The sequence below is a fragment of the Cnephaeus nilssonii genome (assembly GCF_951640355.1).
Source record: "Cnephaeus nilssonii genome assembly, chromosome: 7".
Taxonomy (NCBI): domain Eukaryota; kingdom Metazoa; phylum Chordata; class Mammalia; order Chiroptera; family Vespertilionidae; genus Cnephaeus; species Cnephaeus nilssonii.
Genome location: NC_137078.1, coordinates 65138926 through 65161147, shown reverse-complemented (window position 1 = coordinate 65161147; position 22222 = coordinate 65138926).

The window sequence follows — 22222 nt, the reverse complement described above, 5'->3', positions numbered from 1 at the left end:
GAGGAAACTACTATACAGTAAAATTCACTCATTTTAGGTGAACATTTTATGAGTTTTGACAAACATGTGTAGGCATATGGCTATTACCACAGTACGATACAGAATGCTGCCATTACCCCAGAAAGTTCCTTCATGCCTCTTTCAATGGCAAACACCTCCAGCCTATGGCAAACACTGATCTTATTTCTGCCCCTGTAGTATTGCTTCTTGGTGTGGCCCATTTTTTTACATTTATCTTTCTTGTTGAAAGTATTACAGATGCCCTCCTCTTTCCCCAGTGACCCCCTCCACCCTGCAAAAGCATACATCCAAATAGCAAATAATTCCCTTGAGTTTTTCTTTCACATTTTACTCAAAAATAGCTCTACTCTTTTTTCCGGGAAAATTCTTCATTAAATAAATGAATACCATGTGCATATTAAAAAGACATTCCACTTAGTATTCTTCTATTTATAGCCAGAGTTCAATCAGCGGGAACCCCACAAGCCTGTCAGGGTCCACTGTCCTCTTCAGCTCGCACTCCTCCCTGCTGCAGCCCAACTGCAGAGCTGGCTCCAGGCCCAGGTGCACAGGCAAGTCAGAGTGCCAATGGGGCCTTAGACAGAATCTACAGCGGAGGTGTGCTCTGCAACTTTTCCAGAAATTTTTTAGGGAACTCTGGAATTCCCGTGAGGAATATATGCCTATATAATAATTAACAACAACATGTAGAAGAAAGGGAATTGAACTAGAAACACTTCGAGAAGAAAGAATGAGTAGACCAGGTGGTCTCCAAAGTCCTTTCCTGCAGAGAAGTCCCATGGTCCAGGTAGATCACTCAACAAGTCCCACTCTCACCACCTGTGCCAGATACTGCACTAAGCACAAGAATTACAGATGGGCAAGTAAAGGAAAAATATCACATATGCCTGGTTTCTGCCCACAAAGAATTTACTAACAGAGAGATAAAACATGTAGGGAAGGGTGCGATTGAGTGGAGGAGAAATAGCATGGTCTATGGAGCTAAAGAGAATGCAATTTTAACCTGATTTTGTCATTTGCTAGTTGTGTGACCTTGGGAATGGTGCTTTACCTCTCTGAGCCTCATTGTTCTCATCTGTGAGCTGGAAATTGCATCCATGCTCAGAGGGGTGTTGTGTGAAATGAATGACGTAATGGATATAAAGCACCTCACCCAGTTCCTGTTATATTGAGGCTCAGGAAAGGGAAGTTTCCTTCTTAGCCTCTGTATTAGCCAAGGTATTCCAGAAAAACAGAACCAAGATAGACAGAGAGAGAGAGAGAGAGAGAGAGAGAGAGAGAGATCCATATTGAGTTTGATTATAAGGAATTGGCTCATGCAATTATGGAGGTTGAAAAGTCCCAAGATCTGCAATCAGCAAGCTAGAAACTCGGGAGAACTAATGGTGTACTTCCAGTCCAAGTCTGAAGACCTGAGAACCGGAAGAGCTGATGGCATGGTTCCAATCCAAAAGCCAACAAACAGGCTTGAAACCCAAGAGCTAATTGTTCACTTTGTATCTGAGAACAGGCAAAGACTGATGTCCCAGCTCAGCCGTTAGGCAGGAGGAGTCTCCTCCTACTCAACCTTTTTGTTCAGTCAACTGGATGAGGCCCACCCACATTAGGAAGGACAGTCAGCTTAACACAGTATACCAATTCAAAATACCAGTCTCATTGAAAAACACCCTCATAGACATACCCAAGAATAATGTTTGGCTAAAGATCAGGGCATCCTGTGATCCAGGTGAAGCATCAAATTGATCATCGCATTCTCCAAGGAATTGATGTTCTAAAAGAGGTTTATTTAGAGAAGAAGAACATTTTTGAATGGGGAAAAAAATGTTACTTCTGACTGAAAGGTGTAGAGGAGAAGGTATTTGAATCTGGTTCTCACAGCTGCACCATTTTCTGAAAACCTGGCCCATTCTACTTAAACCTGGGTTTAAGTCCATCCACCCCTTCAGTGTCAGCTACATACCAAGACGTAACCTCTCACTTTTGACCTTGCATTATAACCCCTGTCTCAATTCTTGAGGACATTGTCCATGACTGATGCAGTCTCAGTGCCTGGCACATGGCAGAGATTGGGGAAATATTGATTGAATGACCATGATATCTAAACCTAACCATTTCATGCAACAAATAAAGTAACTAAGTTTCAAAACTTATTCGTTCATCCAACCAGCATTTTCTGAGCCTTTACTACATACTCTAATAATAAATAAAGTTAAATAGAGAGAGTAAGTAAGACTTCATGTATGCCCCTAAAACTCACGTTGACATAATGGAGGGAAATGAAAACACAAAGGAGGTCCTACTATGAGCAAGGGTCTTTATGTATATCACTTTACCTTATATTCCCAATGTCCATTCATTCATTTACTTATCCAAAACCATTTATTGAGCACTAACAGTCCCTGGCATTGTCCTGGGTCCCAGGGATACCATAATAAATAAAGGAGGTGTAGTTCTGTTGATGCAGAGTTCGCAATCTAGTGGGAGACACAGACAAATTGAGAGATAAAATAAAACAAAGTAATTTTGAAAATGGCAGTACTTATCAAATGAAAGGGACTCAAAAAAAGAATATAAAATCTGCCTAGGGATGTCAGGGAAGGTTTAATAGTATTTGAACTGAGAATTGAAAGAAGAGTACATGTTCTACAATCAGACATGTAAGGAATATTGAATATATAATACACGCATTTTAGACCAGCAGAACAGCCTGTACAAAGGTTTGGCAATGTGGGAGAACATACACAAATAAAAGCTTTCATTTTACAATGGAACCTCTTATAGTTTATTTTTTTCCCTAAACATTATATTAAAACCTATGACCACAAACCATTGCATACTACAGCCTAACCCTGATTCTTTGTTCTAGTTCAGTGGTCGGCAAACTCATTAGTCAACAGAGCAGCAAACCGCGGTTCGCGAGCCGCAGTTTGCCGACCACTGTTCTAGTTGGTTAAATGTAACCATCTGTGTGGCTGAGATCCAACAACTTCCAATAGTCATTGATCAGAAAACCATGTCAGGTTGGGCTATAACCACTGGGTCAGGGAGTGCCCAAGGGCAGGGGATGCTCCTGTACTACCATATGTAGATCTCTGTGGTAAGCAACTTGCCTAAAGTTATACAGTGACTGAATCACTGAATAGATGGGACTCAGACCCCTAGCTCAGGGCATTTTCTGCTACTGCACATTGTGTCTTAATGCCCCATCTCCTTGTCTTCCGGATCTAAACAACTCAACCTCTACAGCGAATAGCTAAGAAGGGCAAGAGAAATCTCTCTGAACATAGAAAGGCCCCTGGTTACTTCCTATTTTAGTGGGGAAACTTTGGGGAAAAACACTTATTTTGAATAGATATAAGAAATCCTACATAATAAAAGGCTAATATGCAAATAGACTGAACGGCGGAACAACCTAACAACTGGTCACTATGATGTGCACTGACCACCAGGGGGCACACGGAACATGGAGGTGAGCGGGGTGGGGGGGTGGGAGGGGGGGGGGTTTCAGACCAAGGCAGGGCGCTGGTTGCTGTCATTGGGGTGAGCTTCTGGTGGTTACTGAAAATTCTTTGCTTCCACGCACTGCAGTCCCGCCTGGTGCTAACGCCTGCTGCCAGCACTGGCCCCACTCGCACCCACTGCCAGCACCTGATGCCAGCCCTGATTGCTTGGCACCGTCAGTGGGTGAGAGTGGGGGCTGCTGGCCCTGATCGCCCCTCAGGGCTTCTCCACCTCCCCCTGCTCCTGAGGGGCAATCAGGGCCGGCAGCAGGGACATCCAGGGCCTGCAGCCACTGCTTGCACCCACTGATGGCGCTGGCTCCAATTGCTCCACACTGTCAGCAGGTGTGCCCACTGCAGCCTCATGGCCCACAGTTCCTTTCAATGTGCACGAATTCATGTACTGGGCCCCTAGTATATCTTATAAATAATCATTTTTATACCATTCAGCCTTGTATAAAAAATGTACCAGGTTGAATGTAGCGTTTTCCAGTAGTTATTTGGATTAAAACCCCAGGGCAGTGGCAGCTGACCTCCCCTCTCTGTGGGCGGCAGGGCACCACCAGGTTCAGGCCACACTCAGGGGCTCAGCCCAGGAGAAACACAAGGAAATAGTTCAGAATCCCAGTGCTCCAAGGCAGCTTGATGACTGAAACCTGAGAGGCCTCTTGAACTTGAAGGAGAGGTCAGTCGACCAAATGCTCTATTACCCACTGAAAGTTATACCCAACACAGTATTCTTCTCTTACAGCAGAGAGCTTTATAGTATTCAATGTGCTTCCATAAATAGCTTCATCTTCCTTTTATCTTACAAACAACTAAAAAAGGTGTGGGAAGAGACAATGCAAGAAAATTGGTTACAGTCACGGGACTTGGAGCCTGACTGGTTTGGATTCCATTTCTGACACTGTATTCATGGAACTTAAATGAGTCACTGAGCCTCCATGAACCTCAGTTTCCCCATCTATGAAATGAAGGCATACAGGGACATCACGGAGTCAAGTAGGTGATATATGTAAAGTGTCTGACTCAGACTCCTATGTCCAATATCAAGTCAATATTCACAGTCCTTCAGTGTGAATTTCTGGATTCCATTCCACTGAGTGGGATTTATTTATAGGGAGGCCTAGCAGCAATCCTCCTCCTCAGCTCATCTCTGTAGTTAAACAGCAGGTTGAGTAAATATTTGTGGGATGAGTCAATAAACCAGTGAATCTCTGCCCTATGATGGCACGGAGCAGCCTTCCCACTCTCCTGATTTAGGGCATGAATGCTTTTGGAGTAACAGGCTGTCAGGCATTGATGGATCACAAAATGGTGGGTTTACCAATGCCCTCAGAGCAATCGAGGTTAAAGAAAAGTCTTTTAGGGCACACTGATGGGGTTGAAGGAGAGACAGGCTGGGTCCTGGATCCCACAGGCGGCCTGACAGGGTGAATGGCAGCCTCATCAAATCTGTTCTTGGCAGAGGCACTTGGGGAGTTCTCACTTACCAGCCTCTCCAGACCTGTCTGTCTGTCCCTGGCAGACCCCACCTCTTGTTGGGGAGGCCAGAGTCAGGCAACCAGGGGGCCTGCTGATTGGGCTGTCAGCTGGGGAGAGGGGGATATTGAATTCATCAGTCACATTGACAGGGGACGTGGGGTGGGGGAAGGAGCTCCCAGAGTGCAGGGAAAACCCCGCATAGAGCAAAGCTGTAAAGAGCAACTGGTTTGGCCTTGACCAGGGTGACCCCTTGAGCTAGATTAATGACCCACAGATTCCCATTTGTGTTTCAGATTCACTAAGTGATGGATGATAAACATTAGCCCTTGGTCCTCATTCAGATAGTCTAAGAAAAGCAGCAGAAAATTTCCTAAATTATTTTCTTGTATTCATGATGGCATACAACATTTTGCTTTTCAATCATCAGACATTCTGTATCTCTCTGGGAAGAGGGAAAGAAATTGGAATTGAACACCTATGATGTGCCCTGTGTGTGTATGTACATCTGTGATTTCATTCTTCTGAGAGGAGGGCGTGCATGTTTTCCAAGTTACAGATAAGGATACAGAGCAAGACAGGTGACAGAACCAGAATTTCAACTCCAAGCTATTCAACTCTAAGTACTGTCTGTCCAGGCCCTGCCACTTCACCTTTGCTCCAGTAATCAAAAGCTAGAATTGATTTGGCCCATTGCTCACTGGTTGATCATATGCATATGTTTTTCACTGGTTAATTTTTGAGGTGTATTACTTCTCTCAATCCTCTTTAGCCAGAGCCCTGTAAGTTACTGGGCTAAATCATTAGGTCAATTGTCTTTGGTCCTACGTGTCATGAGGGGGTCCAGTGCAGCTGTAATCTGAGAGAGTCTTTCCTAGGACCTGCTCCAGGCCTGGTCCACTCCAGAGCCCATCAAGCTGCCCTTTTTCTAGATTCTTAGAGCCAGAACAGAATTTGAGGTTATTTTTTCAAATTTCTGGGACTGTCCTAATTAGCAGGTGGTAAAGGGGGAGGAGAGGTTTACAATTGGTGCAGGGTGCTGGGCCAAGGTCCCCTCTGTTTATGATGCTCTGGAATTCAGTGAATTAAAGGATCTCTCAAATACCTCATACTTCTGCTCTCCCAGCTTGGTTTACATGTCCATGGATTTTATTGCTCACTCGAGTGCTTTCAGGTTAATGATACTGAATCACATATTTGGGAAAGGGACTTTGGGACTGTCAAGTCCGATCTACTGTTCAATGTTAGGATCTCATCTCCAACATCCCTACTTACCCTTCTCCATCAAGGAGGAGCTCATTGCCTCATTCCTTCTTTGGAAAGCATGGCTGTTAGAAAGTTCTTTATCCCCTTTATATTATTTGAGGCAGAGGGCACAATCTGAGCAAAGGCATGAAAGATGAAGCAGCCTTGTGCTTTCAAAGAGGGTTTAGAATAAGAAGACGAGTATTCAAGTCCCATGCCTCCTACTTCCGAGCTCATGACCTTGGACAGATTATTTAACTTTTGTGGGTTTGAATATTCCTTTCCTTGCCCTGTCTACCCCTAAGAAGTTGCTGTGAGGATCAAATGAGATAATAAATAGTTACTTTCACAGAGAAAAAGACTTCGTGCATTTAAAATATAATTGCAGATTATCATTACTTTCTTATCCACCTTTTTCCACTTTAAACAAGAAAAAAATCAAATTAGTTGGGCGTTTTTTTTATTACTATTTGCAAATGAGAAGTCTGATGCCTATCATAAAATCAGAGGTAGTCCTTGCTCAAAGTTTGAAATTTAGTGCACCCAAAATATTCCCAGACACCGTGAAGTTGCTTTTATCTCACTTTCCAAATTCCCCTCTCCCTCTAGGAATATTCTCTGGGCTTGACTGGGGAGAAGGCTGACACTTGTACTGATTTGCACCCAAACTGCCTGCAGCTTGCATTGACAGAGGCAGATGTCAACAGGGTGAGACCAACAAATTCATTTTACTTGATGACCTAAGCCAGATGTGAATAGAAGTGTCAGAAGAAAAAAAGAGGAGGAGAGAAAGATATGGCCTCTCCCTGCTATGTCATAATCATTCTATTTTTTTCCAAGATTATCAGCCAGGGACCTTTCCTATGAAACCTTTTTGAAACAGTGTATCCAGGTTATCAGGACTTGAATACCTCAGGACAAGTGTATCACCCTTTGCAAAAACCCTGCTTGAAAATATCAAATGCAACAAATAGTTTATTGCTCTAGATGATGTATCATTTAATTATCAAAATAATCCTATGTGCTAAGTTTTATCATTCCCATTATTTAGATTCAGAATGTGAGTCCAAGGAAGGCAAAAGTTATTATCCAAGCTCACAAGGTTAACAGAAACAAAATTAGAACTGAAGTCTTTGACTTTACAATAAAAGAAGTACTAAAGGAAATCCCCCCCCCCTCTCTCTTTCTCTCCCTCTCTCTCTTAAAGAATAGTTTATCGATTTTTAGAGAGAGAGAAACATCGATGTGAGAGCATAATATCGATCGGCTACCTCCTGCACATCCCCTACCTGGGATCGAGCCTACAACCTGGAAATGTGCCCTGACCTGGAATCAAACTACAACCTTTTGGTGCATGGGACAGCAGCCAACCAACTGAGCCACACCGACCAGGGAAAAAGGCTACATCTCTTAAATGCACATTTCAACAAAGATGTCAACATTGATTAAATCCTTTCTCTGTTCAAGCCTCTGTGCTAAACATTGGAGATGGGGAGAAATATCTCATTTTATTGAGGAACAGTTTGGAGAGAAGTTTCCTTCCATAAACTATAAATTGTGTGATCCTCAGGTCTCTCATTTAACAATATTTAATGATACCCCCTAGGTTCTTATCAATGATCTGTATGTGTATATATATATATATATATATATATATATATATATATATATACTAGTAGCCCATTTGCAGGAAGAATCCTGCAAGCAGCCACTGCTGCTGCGTGCGCTGCCGCTGCTGCCGCCATTGTGGCCGCCACGCCTGCACCCGCGCACTGCTGCCACCCGCCCCGCTCCGCCCCGCTCCTCCCCGCTCCGCCCTGCCCGGGCTTTCCCTCTGGCTGCCACCTTGCTTTCTGCTTTTTCTCCCTCTTCCTTCTAAGTTGTCTTCAGTCTTCACTCCTCCCTCCCTCAGCGTATGCAAATTAACCGCCATCTTTGTTGGGTAATTTGCATACTCGCCCTGATTGGCTGGTGGGCGTGGCTTTGGCTGGTGGGCATGGCTTGGGTATAGCGAAGGTGCGGTCAATTTGCATATTACTATTTTATTAGGTAGGATATACAAATATATATAAACCACAGAGATGAATAATCCATGTTTTGAAGATTTAAAAAAAAATAGAAGGAAATAGCTCCATATGGTAAAATAGATGCAATGATCAAGGTCTAATGGGGTACATGGGCACTCAGACAAACTTTATGGAACATAGCCCTTGGGTGGAGGAGCACAGGGAGGGGAAAGGTATCCAGAGGAGTTCTCGTGTGACTTAAGTCACCAAAGTCAAATATGGCTTAGCCAGATTAGTGTATGAAAGAAGGATATTCTGAGGAATGAGAGTGATAGAAACTAGGAGTAGAGTCAATAAGAGTGCCAGGCAATAAAAAACCACAAGTTTAAAACCTAGTGAGAGAAGTAGTAAGAGATGAAACTGGACAGAATGTTAAGTGTTGAATCACGAAAGTGCTAAGGAGCCAGGCTAGAGAGTTTGGACTTTATCTCAAAGATTATAGAAAATTATAGAAGTGTTTTAAGCCATGGAATAAAATTATTTGACCCGAAGTGGATCTTTTCAATATCCTAGTATATGATTATATAAACAAAGACTCAAATACACAATATTAATTTGTTACATTGATATATTGTAATATGATCACCATTGTAGCAATAATTAGCACCTCTATCACATTATATAATTATACATTTTTAGTGGTTGAAATAATTCATTTCTAGTTTTAGCAAGTTTGAGGATGATTATAATCCTATCTAATAAAAGAGTAATATGCAAATTGACCATCACTCCAACACCTAAGATGGCTGCTCCCATGTGCACACAAGATGGCCACCACAAGATGGCCAGCAGGGAAGGGCAGTTGGGAGGGACCAGGCCTGCAAGGGAGGGCAGTTGGGGGCAATCAAGCCTGCAGGGGAGGGCAGTTAGGGGTGACCAGGCCAGCAGAGGAGGGAAGTTGGGGGCGACTGGGCCTTCAGGGAAGGGCAGTTGGGGGGGGGGGGACCCAGGCCTGCAGGGGAGAGCAGTTGCGGGGGACCAGGCCTGCAGGGTAGGACAGCTAGGGGTGACCAGGCTGGCAGGGGAGCAGTTAGGCATCAATCAGGCTGGCAGGGGAGTGGTTAGGGGGTGATCAGGTTGGCAGGCAGAAGTGGTTAGGGGCAATCAGGAAGGCAGGCAGGCAGGCAAGTGGTTGGGAGCCAGCAGTGCTGGATTGTGAGAGGGATCCCAGATTGGAGAGGGTGCAGGCTGGGCTGAGGGACACACACCCCCGTGCACGAAATTCGTGCACGGGGCCTCTAGTACATTATAATTGTCTACATTCACTATACTGTGCATTAGGTCTCTAGAACTTATTTACTACTCATTGTAAGTTTGTACCTTTAAACAACATCTGTCCTATCCCCCCACCTCCCATCTCCTGGTAACCTCCATTTTGTTCTCTGGTTTTACAAGTTCAGCTTTTTTAGATTCCACATGTAAATGATGTCATATATTACTTGTCTTTCTCTGTCTAACTTATCTCATTTAATATAATGTGCTCAAGGTCTATCCATATTGTCTCAAATGGCAAGATGTCCTCTGTTTTTGTGGCTGAATAATATTCCACGTATATACATATGTATGTATATACTAGAGGCCTGGTGCACGTATTCATGCACTGGTGGGGTCCCTCAGCCTGGCCTGTGGGGATCAGGCCAAAACTGGCTCTTTGACATCCCCCAAGGGGTCCTGGATTGCGAGAGGGCACAGGCCAGGCTGAGGGACCCCACTGGTGCACGATCAGGGCCCAGAAGGGACTGCAGGAGGGCTTCAGTGTGTGTCCAGCCCATCTCGCCCAGTCCCAATCAGCCAGACCCCAACAGCAAGCTAACCTACCAATCAGAGCGTCTGCCCCCTGGTGGTCAGTGTGCATAATAGCGACTGGTTGAACGATCGAACGAACCGTCAGACACTTCGCATATTAGGCTTTTATTATATAGGATATGACATTTTATTTATCCATTCATTCATCGATGGGCACTTATGGTGTTTCCATATCTTGACTATAGTGAATAATGCTGCAATAAACATGGGAGTACATACATCTTTTCAAATACTGTTTTCCTTACCTTTGAAAGGAAAAGAAGTGGAATTGCTGGATCATTTGTTAGCTTTATTTTTAATTTTTTTAGGAACCTCCAAAATATTGTTTTCCATATTAGTTGAACCAATTTACATTTCTACAAACAGTGTACAAGTACTCCTTTTTCTCCACATCTTCACCAGCACTTATCACTTGTCTTCTTAAGTATAGTAATTCGAACAGGTGTAAGATGATACCCCATTGTAGTTTTGATTTGCACTTCCCTGATGATAAGTGATCTTGAGCATCTTTTTATTTACTTTATAAAAAGTCTAGTTAGTTCTTCTGACATTTTTAATTAGGTTGTTTTTTGTTGTTGTTGTTGTTGTTGTTGAGTTGTGGCATTTTTTATATACTGTGGATATTAACCACTTGTCCAATGCAGTTTGCAAATATTTGTTCCCATTCACTAGGTTACCTTTTTATTTTGTACATTTTTTTGCAGTGTAGAAGCATTTAAGTTTGATGTAGTCATAATTATTGATTTCTCTTTTGTTGATTGTGTTTTTTGTGTCATATCCAAAAATCATTGCCAAAACCAATGTGAGGAAACTTTCCTACATTTTCTTCTAATAGTCTTCTAGTACTAGGTCTATGTTAAAGTCTTTGACTCATTTCAAGTTGACTTTTGTGAGTAGTATAGGATAGGGGTCCCATTCCATTGTTCCCCAGGTGTTTCCCAGCACCATGTGCTGAAAAGACTATCCTTTCCCCATTGGTGTTCTTGGCTCCCTTGTTGAATATTAACTGACCACATATGCAAAGGTTTAGTTCTGGGTTCTCTATTCTGTTCTATTGGTCTATGTGTCTATTTTTGTTTCTACATGTTAGATTATTACTTTAAAAATTAGTAAGTGTTAACCAGAAACAAAAAAACTGTGAAATAGATGTAGGTTAAAAAAGAAACAAGCACAACTTGCAACCCTCATCTACCACCTTTGTGAAGAAATAGAATAAGATAATCATCTTATTGAAACCCCTGTGTGCACTTTTGGGATCCTATTCCCGACACTTTTCCTAAAGAGATAACCACTATCCTGATTTTTGTGCTTATAATGTCCTTGCTTATTTTTTAAGTTTTACCATTATTGTTTAGTTTTGTAAGCCTTTGAAAAGCATATAAAAAGAATCATTTGGGATGTTTTCTTCTGCAACTTTCTTTTTCTACTTAACATTATATTCTTGAGGTTAATTCACATTGTTTCTGAGGCTCTGTTTCATTATTTTTTATGGCTGCATCATCCCATTTTAAAACTATTCCACGATTTATTTAGCCTTTCTCCTGTTGATGGATAATTGGGTGGTTTCCCATTTTTTGTTAGCACGGCAATGCTGCTATGCACTTTTTTTATATATTGTCTCTGAAATTATTTAAGATATATAACCAGAGCCAGTATTTCTGTGTGAGAGGGTTTGCACATCTTTAATAGGTAATTAAATATTGTTTTTCAAAATAATTTGATCAACCTGCATATCCATCGTCATTGCATAAATATTCAATTACAACACTTGATATTGTCATACTTTTCTGAGTTATTTTTAACTCTATCCACTCTCCCTTAGCTTCAACCACCACTTCTGAGCTGATGACACCAACATTTATCTCCAGCTTATTTCTCACTTCTAAGCTGCAGCTGCATATATTCAACTCCCTATTTAATATTCCTCCTTCATGGTTGCCTTCAGCCAGGGCAAATGCTACATGTCCAAAACTGAACATATATTTTTCAGCAAATTGCACCATCTTTACTCAGACATCCAAGCCAGATACATAGACTCTTTCCTTTCTTTTTATCCTTCAACCAGACCCTATTAACTCTACTTCCCAATTATCTCTTGAATCTACTTCCTCTGTTTTATTGTGGTTTGCTGATATTTCTGGTACTCCTTTTTCAGGGCTCATAGTAAGATTATACTTCTTCATTTTATGACCTTGGTAAGACCATATTATTTGCTTGGCCAATGAAATGTGTGCAGCTATAACATAGGTCACTACCAAGTGGAAGCTGGGAGATTCGATGCATAACTCACCATGACCTTTATCACCTGCCACAATAACTGGTGATACTGCATCTGGTAGTGGCCCCAACACCTTCGATTCTGAAGTGAGAACAGCAGAACCCTGCTCACACATATCCACATGTAGTATTAATAAAAATAAATAAATCATTGCTGTTTTAAGTCCCTGAAATTTTGAAGTTATTTGTAATGACAGCATTACCAAGACTATCCTGACAAATACAACTTTTTTTCCATCTTCCTGACTGTTGAACATGTATAAGCAGCAGTTACAAAATTTTCCAGTTCCCTTGGAGTTCACTGCTATAAGATTTGATTTTTTTCCTTGCAACTTCCGGAATAAACTCTTACGTTGGCATAAAAATAATAGCCTTTGAATGCCCAACTTCAGAGCATGCTGAATTCATTCCAAGTGGCATTAGTTGAGGTTTTGGCACTTTCTTCCAGAGCACAGCCATTCTCTATCTGCATAAAAGTCAGCTGTTATCTTCTTTCCAAAGTCATCAAATCCTAAAATAGTAGAAGCTGGACGTAGACTAATATCTTCCTGGCAAAGTCTAGTGTCAGGTTTCAAGGGAACCATTTGATATCCAGCTGAGGGAGGGACATAACCTAGACTGTCTATTGTGCTTAAAGACCTACAGAATCTTGCTTTTAAGGAACTAACCAAATCAAAGCCATGTTATGAGACTAACCAAGTGAAAGAAAATTAATATTGGTTGAGCACCTCCAAGTGCCAAGCATTTCATGTATACTGACTTATTCAGTCTTCAAAACCACTGGTCCAGCTGAATAGTCATTCCCAGAAAATAGATTCAAATTCAGTAAGTGGCAGGCCAAGGTCATGGTAAAGCCCGGAGCATAGGGCTTCTTATAAGGTGTTCTTTTGACTTCACCATAGACTCTCTTGTGTCATCTCACTTTACTTAAAGGTAAAAAAAAATAATAACCCAAATGCAGGCAGATGAGTTTTCTGAGTCCTGACTCACTCATCTAACAAACACTTCCTCCTTCTCAGTGTGAGTAGCAGTACTGAAGAGAGAAAATGGGGAACAAAGAAGATTGAATAGATGAGAAGACTAAGTCTCTGCCCTCAAGGGGCTCATGATACACAATGATGCACAATGATAATGATATGCAGGCAGATTAATTACAATGTGATATGATAAATGCATCTATTCATCCATTTGCTGAACATTTACTAAGACTAAGGATTTGGAGACAGAATCACAGCCACTGTCTTCAAGGAGCTTAGAGTCCAATGTCACAGGTGGAACAACGTTAAGTTTGTTGAGTGGGAGCATCAAGGAGATATGGCCAGTTCTCCCAGATGAGTCACCAAAGACTTCAAGCATGAGATAATTCTGGAGATGGGTTCTAAAAGATAACTTGATGAAACAACACAAAAATGACAACCTACTGAATGGGAGAAGGTAATTGCCAATGATACATCTGATAAGGGGTTAATATCAAAATAAAAAGGAACTCATGCAACTTAACACACACACACACACACACACACACACACACACACACACACACACACACCAATCTGATTTTAAAATGGGCAGGGAACCTGAACAGACATTTATCCAGAGAGGACATACTGAAGGCCAATGGACATATGAAAAGATGCACAATATCATTAATCATTAGGGAAATGCAAATCAATACCCAATGTAATATCATTTCACATCTGCCAGAACAGGTTATCATCTCCATATCCTCACCACTTTCTGAGATCATCTTGCTTATTTTCTGTCTTTCCCATTAGACTGTAGGCCTTGCACTTTATGCTCTTTGGCACCTAGTGCCTGGCACTTAGTTGACATCCATAATACAGTCACTGAAGGAACAAGTAGAAATGGTGCCATACCAAGAAATCTTTTTGTTTCTTGTTTGTGAGGTTTGGGCTAAGGAGAATAAAGGACATTTACACATATCTCAATGAAATGTAAGCCCTCTTTCTCTTATCCCTTCCCTTATTACTCTGCAAAGCTTTCTCCTTTTTTAAAAATATATTTTTATTGATTTCAGAGAGGAATAGAGGGAAAGAGATAGAAACATCAATGATGAGAGAGAATCATCAATCGGCTGCCTTCTGCATGCCTCACACTGGGGATAGAGCCTTCAATTGGGGCATGTACCCTGACCGGGAATCAAACCATGACCTCCTGGTTCATAGGTCAACACTCGACCACTGAGCCACACTAGCCAGGCCAAACTTTCTCCTTATTAAAAAAAAATATAACACACAAAAGAGTACTGTGCATGATTTTGTAAAATCCTAGAACAGGAAAAATAATGACTGCTTCTTGAGTTACTTCTCCATAGAATTTCAGGTAGGTCAATATATTCCACTATAAATTCCCTCATATAGAATTATTTTCTTTATAATAATAAATGTAGCTAAAATATGTAATAAGAATATATACAATAAAATATAACATGTGATTCATTTGTATATAAAATAGATATTTGTATATTTATATGATATAAAATATTGATATTTATGATATATTTATTATATTTATCTAAAATGTTTTATAATTTCATATGTATATAGTACAAAATTTATATTTATGTAAATACAATATTTATATAAATATAAATATATATTATAAAAATATAATAAGAGTAGATTAAAAAACATGTTTTGACCTTTCTTTTAAGTATTTGATTTCTTAAAATTTTTATTCTTAGTGAAAAACAACTAAATTACAGCACAGTGACACAGAAGTGTATATTAAAGAAAATATAAATATCAAAAGCATTAAAATATCAAAAACACTTCAATTTAACAAAGCCCACGGTTTGAAAACCTCAAATGAATAAAATGGACAATCAAAGAGATACTTCAGAATCTTACCTTCATGTATGGTCATTCACATATTCTTTATTTTGCAATGAGAAGATTCAACAAATATGGTAAGCCTCCCTGAAGTAGATTTCAACATACATGTACATTTCATCCAAGATTCTTATAAACGATGATATCATCAAAGTAAAGGGAACTCTTCACTCTTCTATGAATTATATTCCTGAGTCTCGTGTGCCCCATCTTGTCCTCCCCACCCCCTTGCACTGTCCATTAATGACTGGGCAGCGCTCATTAGCCACCTGCAGGTGCATTGACATGGGCTCATCAGATTTACCCATAATTTCTCACAGGAGTAGAATTATACTCACCCACACACCAAAAGCAAGGTCTGCTAGAAATCTTTTAAAAACCGGGTGCTTAATTTATATGAGACGGTGTCTAGACATTTATTTTCTGGAAATATTTAACTTGGATAAGACATGTGGCCCCCAAGATGAATGCAGGATTGAATTATTTCACTTGAAAATTTGTGCGAGGAAATGTCTGGTTGAGTGCAATGAGTTTAAACACTGAAATATTTTCCTAGAATGGAAAGGTCATCCTGTTTGCTGTGTGCTAGCAGGACATTGCATCTGAATATGCCAGGTATTAGGTTAGAAATAGATATTTAGGCAATAATTGCTTTTGTTATCCCTATTTTTCTGTATTTGCATATGTATCTGTGGCTACCACAACTTAGTTATTGGGGGAGAAATTCTGGAGATTATATACAATGGGAGCTTTATTTGACTTTGAATGTAGAAGTTTCTGCCTCAATATGTTAGGCCATAGAGGCCAACACAATTTTCTGTGACGGGCCAATAGCAAATATTTTAGGTTTTGCAGGCCACATGGTGTTTCACAACTACTCAACTCTGCCACTGTAGTGTGAGCACAGCCAAAGACAATACACACACAAATGGGTATGACTGTGTTCCAATAAACTTTGTTCACAAAATAGACATTTGCTGACCCCTGTCCTAAACCAGTAGCTTTTGCGTTGTTTTAACTATTACTGATAATAAGAAATGAAATTTATACCATCACTCAAAACAAACATATTGTGTGTGTTTCTCTCTCTCTCTGTGTGTGTGTGTGTGTGTGTGCATTCAAAGTGAGCATACACTGATATTTTCTATTCTATCTAACTTGATTCTAAATTGCTTTTTAAATGCTGACAGCCACCATCTAAATTGATTTCAAGACCCACTAGTGGGTCATGCCCCTCAGTTTGCAGAACACTGCACCAGGCTAACTCTATGCTTGTGTTTAAAGTGAATAGCGTGAGAACAGCTAGAGACAGACAAAGAATCACTGTCCCTTGGTTAATGAATGGGAATGCTTGCCCTTACTCCGAAGCGTCTGCTGCCTGCTTGAGTTTTCACATCTCTGGAATCTGATCAAGTTGTGACCCAAAAACCAGGAAGAGCGTGCATTGCTGAGAATGAGTATAAAAGATCTGGGTTAAAGCCAAGGACAGGAAGCTGGATGCCTTATCTTTTTCAAAGCAGAATGGGGAAACAGAACCTTTTCTCTTTAGAATGAGCCGGCAGAAACTTCCTCTACATGGAGCTCCAGTGGTTAAGAAAACAAGGAGGAAGAACCTTTCTGGCATAATAGACCAAGCCCCAGAAGAATCATATGCCTCAGTCCTAATCCTGCCATGGCCACTATCTAGCCATGGATAGGCCACTGGTCAGGCCACTCCTCTCTCTCTCTCTCTGAACCTCCTGCTAGCCTCCATAATGCAAGTGTGTACACTGCTCTGAGCCTCAGATTCCTCAACTGTAAAGTAATGGTAGCTACCTCAAAGGATTACAATTAGAATTTAGTAAATTAATGCTGTATGTAAAGTACTTAGCACAAGCCTAGCATAAAGGGGCTTAATATAGAATACTTGCTACTAACACCTAATACTTGATATATAATGCTCTTGCTACTACATATACAATAATTGATATATAATACCTGCTACCATTTTACCCATCTTTTTATTTCAAAAAGTTTCAAACCAAAAAATTTCAACAGAAAAGTTAATAGTCCTATGAACTACTCTTCTTTTCTACACTTAGGTTTACCAACTGTTAATATTTTGCCACATTTACTCTTTCCTTCTCTCTCTCTCTCTCTCTCTCTCTCTCTCTCTCTCTGTCTGTCTTGCTCTCTCTCTCACACATACACACACCACTCTCTTTCTCTCCCTATCAATCTCTCCTTATATATTAATACATATATGTTGTGTGAACCATCTAAGTATAATTTGCCAACATCAAAAAACTGCATTTCTAAATAATTCAGCATGCATCTCTTACCTCTTGCAATTATATTCTTTCAAATGATATCATTATCATTCCTCCAAAATTTAGTATTTATAAAATACTAGAGGCCCAGTGGGGTCTGGCCGGCCAGGCCCCAATCGGGGCTAATCAGGGCTGGGCCTTTGGGGAGGAGGAGATGGCGGGATGTTGGCCGGCCGGCCCACCCTGATCTGGCCCAATCAGGCCTGGGCTGGCGCGGGGGGGGGGGGGGGGGGGGGGGGGGCTCAGGCAATTGGCCAGTGGGCCCCGCCCCTGATTGGGGTTGTGGGGCCGATTGGGGGCAGGGCCAGCCATGGGGAGGGGCTGTGGCTGGCTGGCCACACCCCCGAATGGTGTGGGGGGTGCCAATCAGGGACCAGCGGCCTGGGGGAGGGACTGCAGGAGATTGGCTGGCCGGCCCTGCCCCTGCCCCTGATGGGGTGCGAATGCCATCAGGGGTGGGCAGCCCGGGGGAAGCGGGTGTTTGACTGCGGGCCCTGCTCTTTTTTTTTTTTTTTTTGGCAACTTCACAACTTTTATTTGTGGTGCCTGTGCTTTGTCAAAAAATACCTTCTCACCCTGTCCCAAAAAGCATTGTCGGGGAGGGGGCAGCAAAACATAGAAGACGTCCCTCCTTATTGCACATGGACCCTATATACAGGCCCACCTGGCCCAGGCCGGCGGGATACTTGGCACATTCTTAGGTCCTTGCTCAGGGGTGGGAAGGGTGACTGGTGGCAGCACATTTGAGAGGGGACCTCTAGGTGGCCACTCTGGTCCTGGCTACTGGTCCTGGCACTTCCTGGTCCTCGGTTCCTTCCTGGTCCTGCCTGCAGCCCTGGTCCCCCTACCTGGCTCAGCCTCCTGACTGTATCCTAGCCTCAGATGGCCCCCCTTGGCTCCTCAGGGCTCTGTTCTCCCCTCCCAGCCTGGAGGTCCGGAGGGGAGGTTATGGCTTCTCAGAGACTCCCCTGCAGAGCTGTCACTCGTGTTCACACAGGGGAAGGGGTGCGTGTGGCAGAAGCAGCTGTATAAATGCGGGTGCAGGGGCAAGTCCTCCAGGGTCACTTGGACAGTTTGCTGATGACGCGGATCAGGGCTGCGTTCTCATCCTTGAGGCACTGGTTGTCAGCCCAGAGGTTGGACAGGCCCTTCAGCTTCTCTTCCAGCACAGCGGCCTTGCACTCCAGGGCCCTGCACTCAGATCTCTTCAGCTCCAGGAGGGCCGGCCTCTCTGCAAAGCGCTCCTGCCTCTGCTTGGTGTGCTCCAGCCGCAGCGTGGTCTGGGTCAGGGCCTCACAAAGTCTCCCAGCTCTGCGCAGAGCTTCCTGAAGCCTCCCTCGGGCTCTTCCAATTCGTGCTGGGGTTCTGGGTTGAGGGGCCCGCTGCGTCCAGGAGGAAGGGCTGGATTCTGGGCTGATGTCCGCTGGCTTTGCCTCCTCCCCCTCCGCAGGCCCTCTCCTCTCCTTGCCAATCCTGCGGTGCTCCCTGGAGGCCTGTGGTCCCTGTCCCTGCCCGTCAGGCACCTCTACTCTCTGGGCAGGGCCATCAGAATTCTCAACCCCAGGGTCTCGGCGCTGCCAGGAAGGGTCCAGGCTCTGTGCGGCCTGGCTCTTGATCAGAATGGGAGAGTCCAATCAGGGGCCGGCCAGCAGCGGGGAGGGGGCCGTGAGGTGCTCAATACATCGCATAGTGACCGGTCGTTTGGTCATCCTGGTCATCACGGACACTGGCTTTTTATAAATATGGATTATCTAATATACATTTCATATTCAAAATTTCTCCATAATGTCTTTTATGGATGGTTTGCTTATTTTACGATCTAGAATCCAAAGGAGTACCATGCAGTGCATTTGGTTGTCATGTCTCTTAATTTTATATAATATACAACATTCCTTCTCTTTTTTTCTTTTCCTTTTTTTTTTTCATGACATTGACATTTTTGAAGAATCCAGAATAGTTTAATTGTTATGTGTATTTGGATTAGAACAAATGAGTAAATATATTAACTTTATTGGAAACCAGGATTTCACTGTAAACGATGGGAGATACAAGATGAGCAAGAGCCCAGTGAGGATTAGATCTGAACTAGACATGACAGACTCTGTACTAGTCAGGATTCTCCAGAGAAACAAAATCCATAGGGTGTGTATATATAAAGGTGGGGGTGGGGATTTCTTTAAGGAATTGGCTCACATAGTTATGGAGGCTGGTGTGCCCAAATTCCACAGGGTAGGCCAGCAGCCTGGAGACCCAGAAAGAGCTGACATTGTGATTCCAGTCCAAAAGCTACCTGTCGCAGAATTCCCTGTTGCTCAGAGGAAATGAATCTTTTTTCTAGTCAGGCCCTCAACTGATTTGGTGAGTCCCACCTCATTATGAATAGCAATCTGCTTTATTCAAAGTTTAAAAACACCCTCACAGAAAATCCAGAATAATGTTTGACTAGTCAAGTTGACATATGAAATTAATCATCAAAGACTCCAACAGAAATAGAGATGGAGATACACACACACACACACACACACACACACACACACACACACATTTATTTCAGCTCTGTTCTTAAAGGCCCCAAAGCAATGCTTAGGATCCCAGTCTTCACTCATAGGAGCAAGGACTCCAGAAAAATGGAGGTGATCTTTCTTCTTGTCCCTGGGTTTGGCAGACTTTATTGGAATGCTGAGACCATTTCCTAAACAAGGATAAACCAAGTGCTTGCCCACAGAAAACTGGCCAGATTTTTGGTTGGGGAGAGGGGGGAGGGGGGAAGAGAGAGGGATAAAACAAGTTATTGAAGACTGGTTGAAACAAATTGAATGATGACGCTGATAGTAACTGTTGTTTATGGAGTAGATACCAAGAGTTAGACATGGTTTTCAAATGTACATAAAAGATGTCAAGTTACCTGTGTCTTTCTGCAACTTGCTCTTTTATATCTAACAATGGGTGTCTGCAATTCATCCACATCGCTCAGTGCAGCTTTAACTTATTCCTTCAGCTCCTTTTTAACGTTTCATCTACAAATGACCAGTTTGTCTATCCATTCGCCTATTAATGTACTTTTAGATCATTTCCAATAATTTACTACTGTATAAAATGCTGACACGGAACATTTTTGTACATCTTCTTCTGCACATGTACAAGAGCTTCTCTATGGCAAGGTTTTTACTTCCTAGAGGAGCCCTGGTTCCAATGGTGTATTCAATTTCACCTCTATTGGGCATTGCCAGTTGCTTCTAAACCTGGTTTTATCAGTTTATAACACCGTTAGCATGATATGATAGTTCCCATGTTTCCTTATCCTCATCAACCTTTGGTATTTTCTGTTCTTTTTGCCAGTCTGATGGATAAAAAATGCTATCTCATTGTTCTCATTTGAATTCCCCCACGACTAGTAATGTCAAACATCTTTTCATGTAATTATTGGCCATTTAAATTGCCTGTTCATAATCTGTCAATTTTTTCCATTGAGTTGTCTTTTTCTTATTGACTTGTTTGAATTATTTATATATCCTGGGTAATAATCTTTTAAAACTTGAATGTGTTGTAAATATTGGAACAAGCTTTGTAAACTTCAAAGCAGCATTAAAAATAAGTTGGTTTTTATTAGTGTTCGTTTTACTCTGACATATGTCTTATCACCTAAACCAGAGTCCCCAGAGAACTGAGAATGTGGCTTCCTTATGTTTATTTATACAGACTGAGTGCTAATAGGAAGCAGCCTGGAATTATGGGGGAAAATTATGGCTTTAAAAATAGAAATGCATTGATACTGCCTCTGCCACTGAGTAGCTATACAAGCTGTTCAAGCCACTTCATCTCTCCAAGTCTTTGTTTTTGTTGCTGCTGTTGTTTGTTGATTTTTATTCTAAAATGGGAAGAGTCTCACAGGGTTTTTGTGAAGAATCACATAAGAGTCCAGCCGGCAGTGGCTCAGTGGTTGAGTGTTGACCTATGACCCAGGAGGTTACAGTTCAATTCCCAGGCAGGGCACATGCCCAGGTTGCAGGCTCAATCCCAGGGGTGGGGTGTGCAGGAGGCAGCCGATCAATGATTCTCTCTCATCACTGATGGTTCTATCTCTCTCTCCCTCTCCCTTCCTGTCTGAAATCAATAAAAAATATATTTTTAAAAAAGAATCCGTAAGATAACACATATAAAAATGCTTACTGGTACTATGGGGTGTGGCAAAAAAAATTTGTTCATGATTAACTTAATTCCTCAGTGACTATATGATAGCTCCAATTCATTGAATGTTTCTTAAGTGCCTGACACCACTCTATATAAACAGATACCCTGTATGTATTTTATCCCTCATTATAGCTGAAGATTCTCATTCTAGGAAATATTAAATAATTTAGACAATTATACAGCTTATAAATGATGGTATTAAGCTGCAAACACTAATCTATCTTATCCTGGCCCCAAAATGTGTTCATTTATCTAACAACACTTATTGAAAGTCTGCTGTGTTCCAGGTACACCACTAGGCACTGGGCTGCATTAGTTGAAAAGATGAACAGAGCTCCTGCCTTCAAGGAGCACATTCTACTAAAGAACCAAGACAGAAAGCAAACAGGCAAATATCCATCATGAAACAAAGGCACAGCTCAGACCGAATATGGCGAAGTGCTGGGAGGTTCTCTTCAGGGAGGTGATCAAGG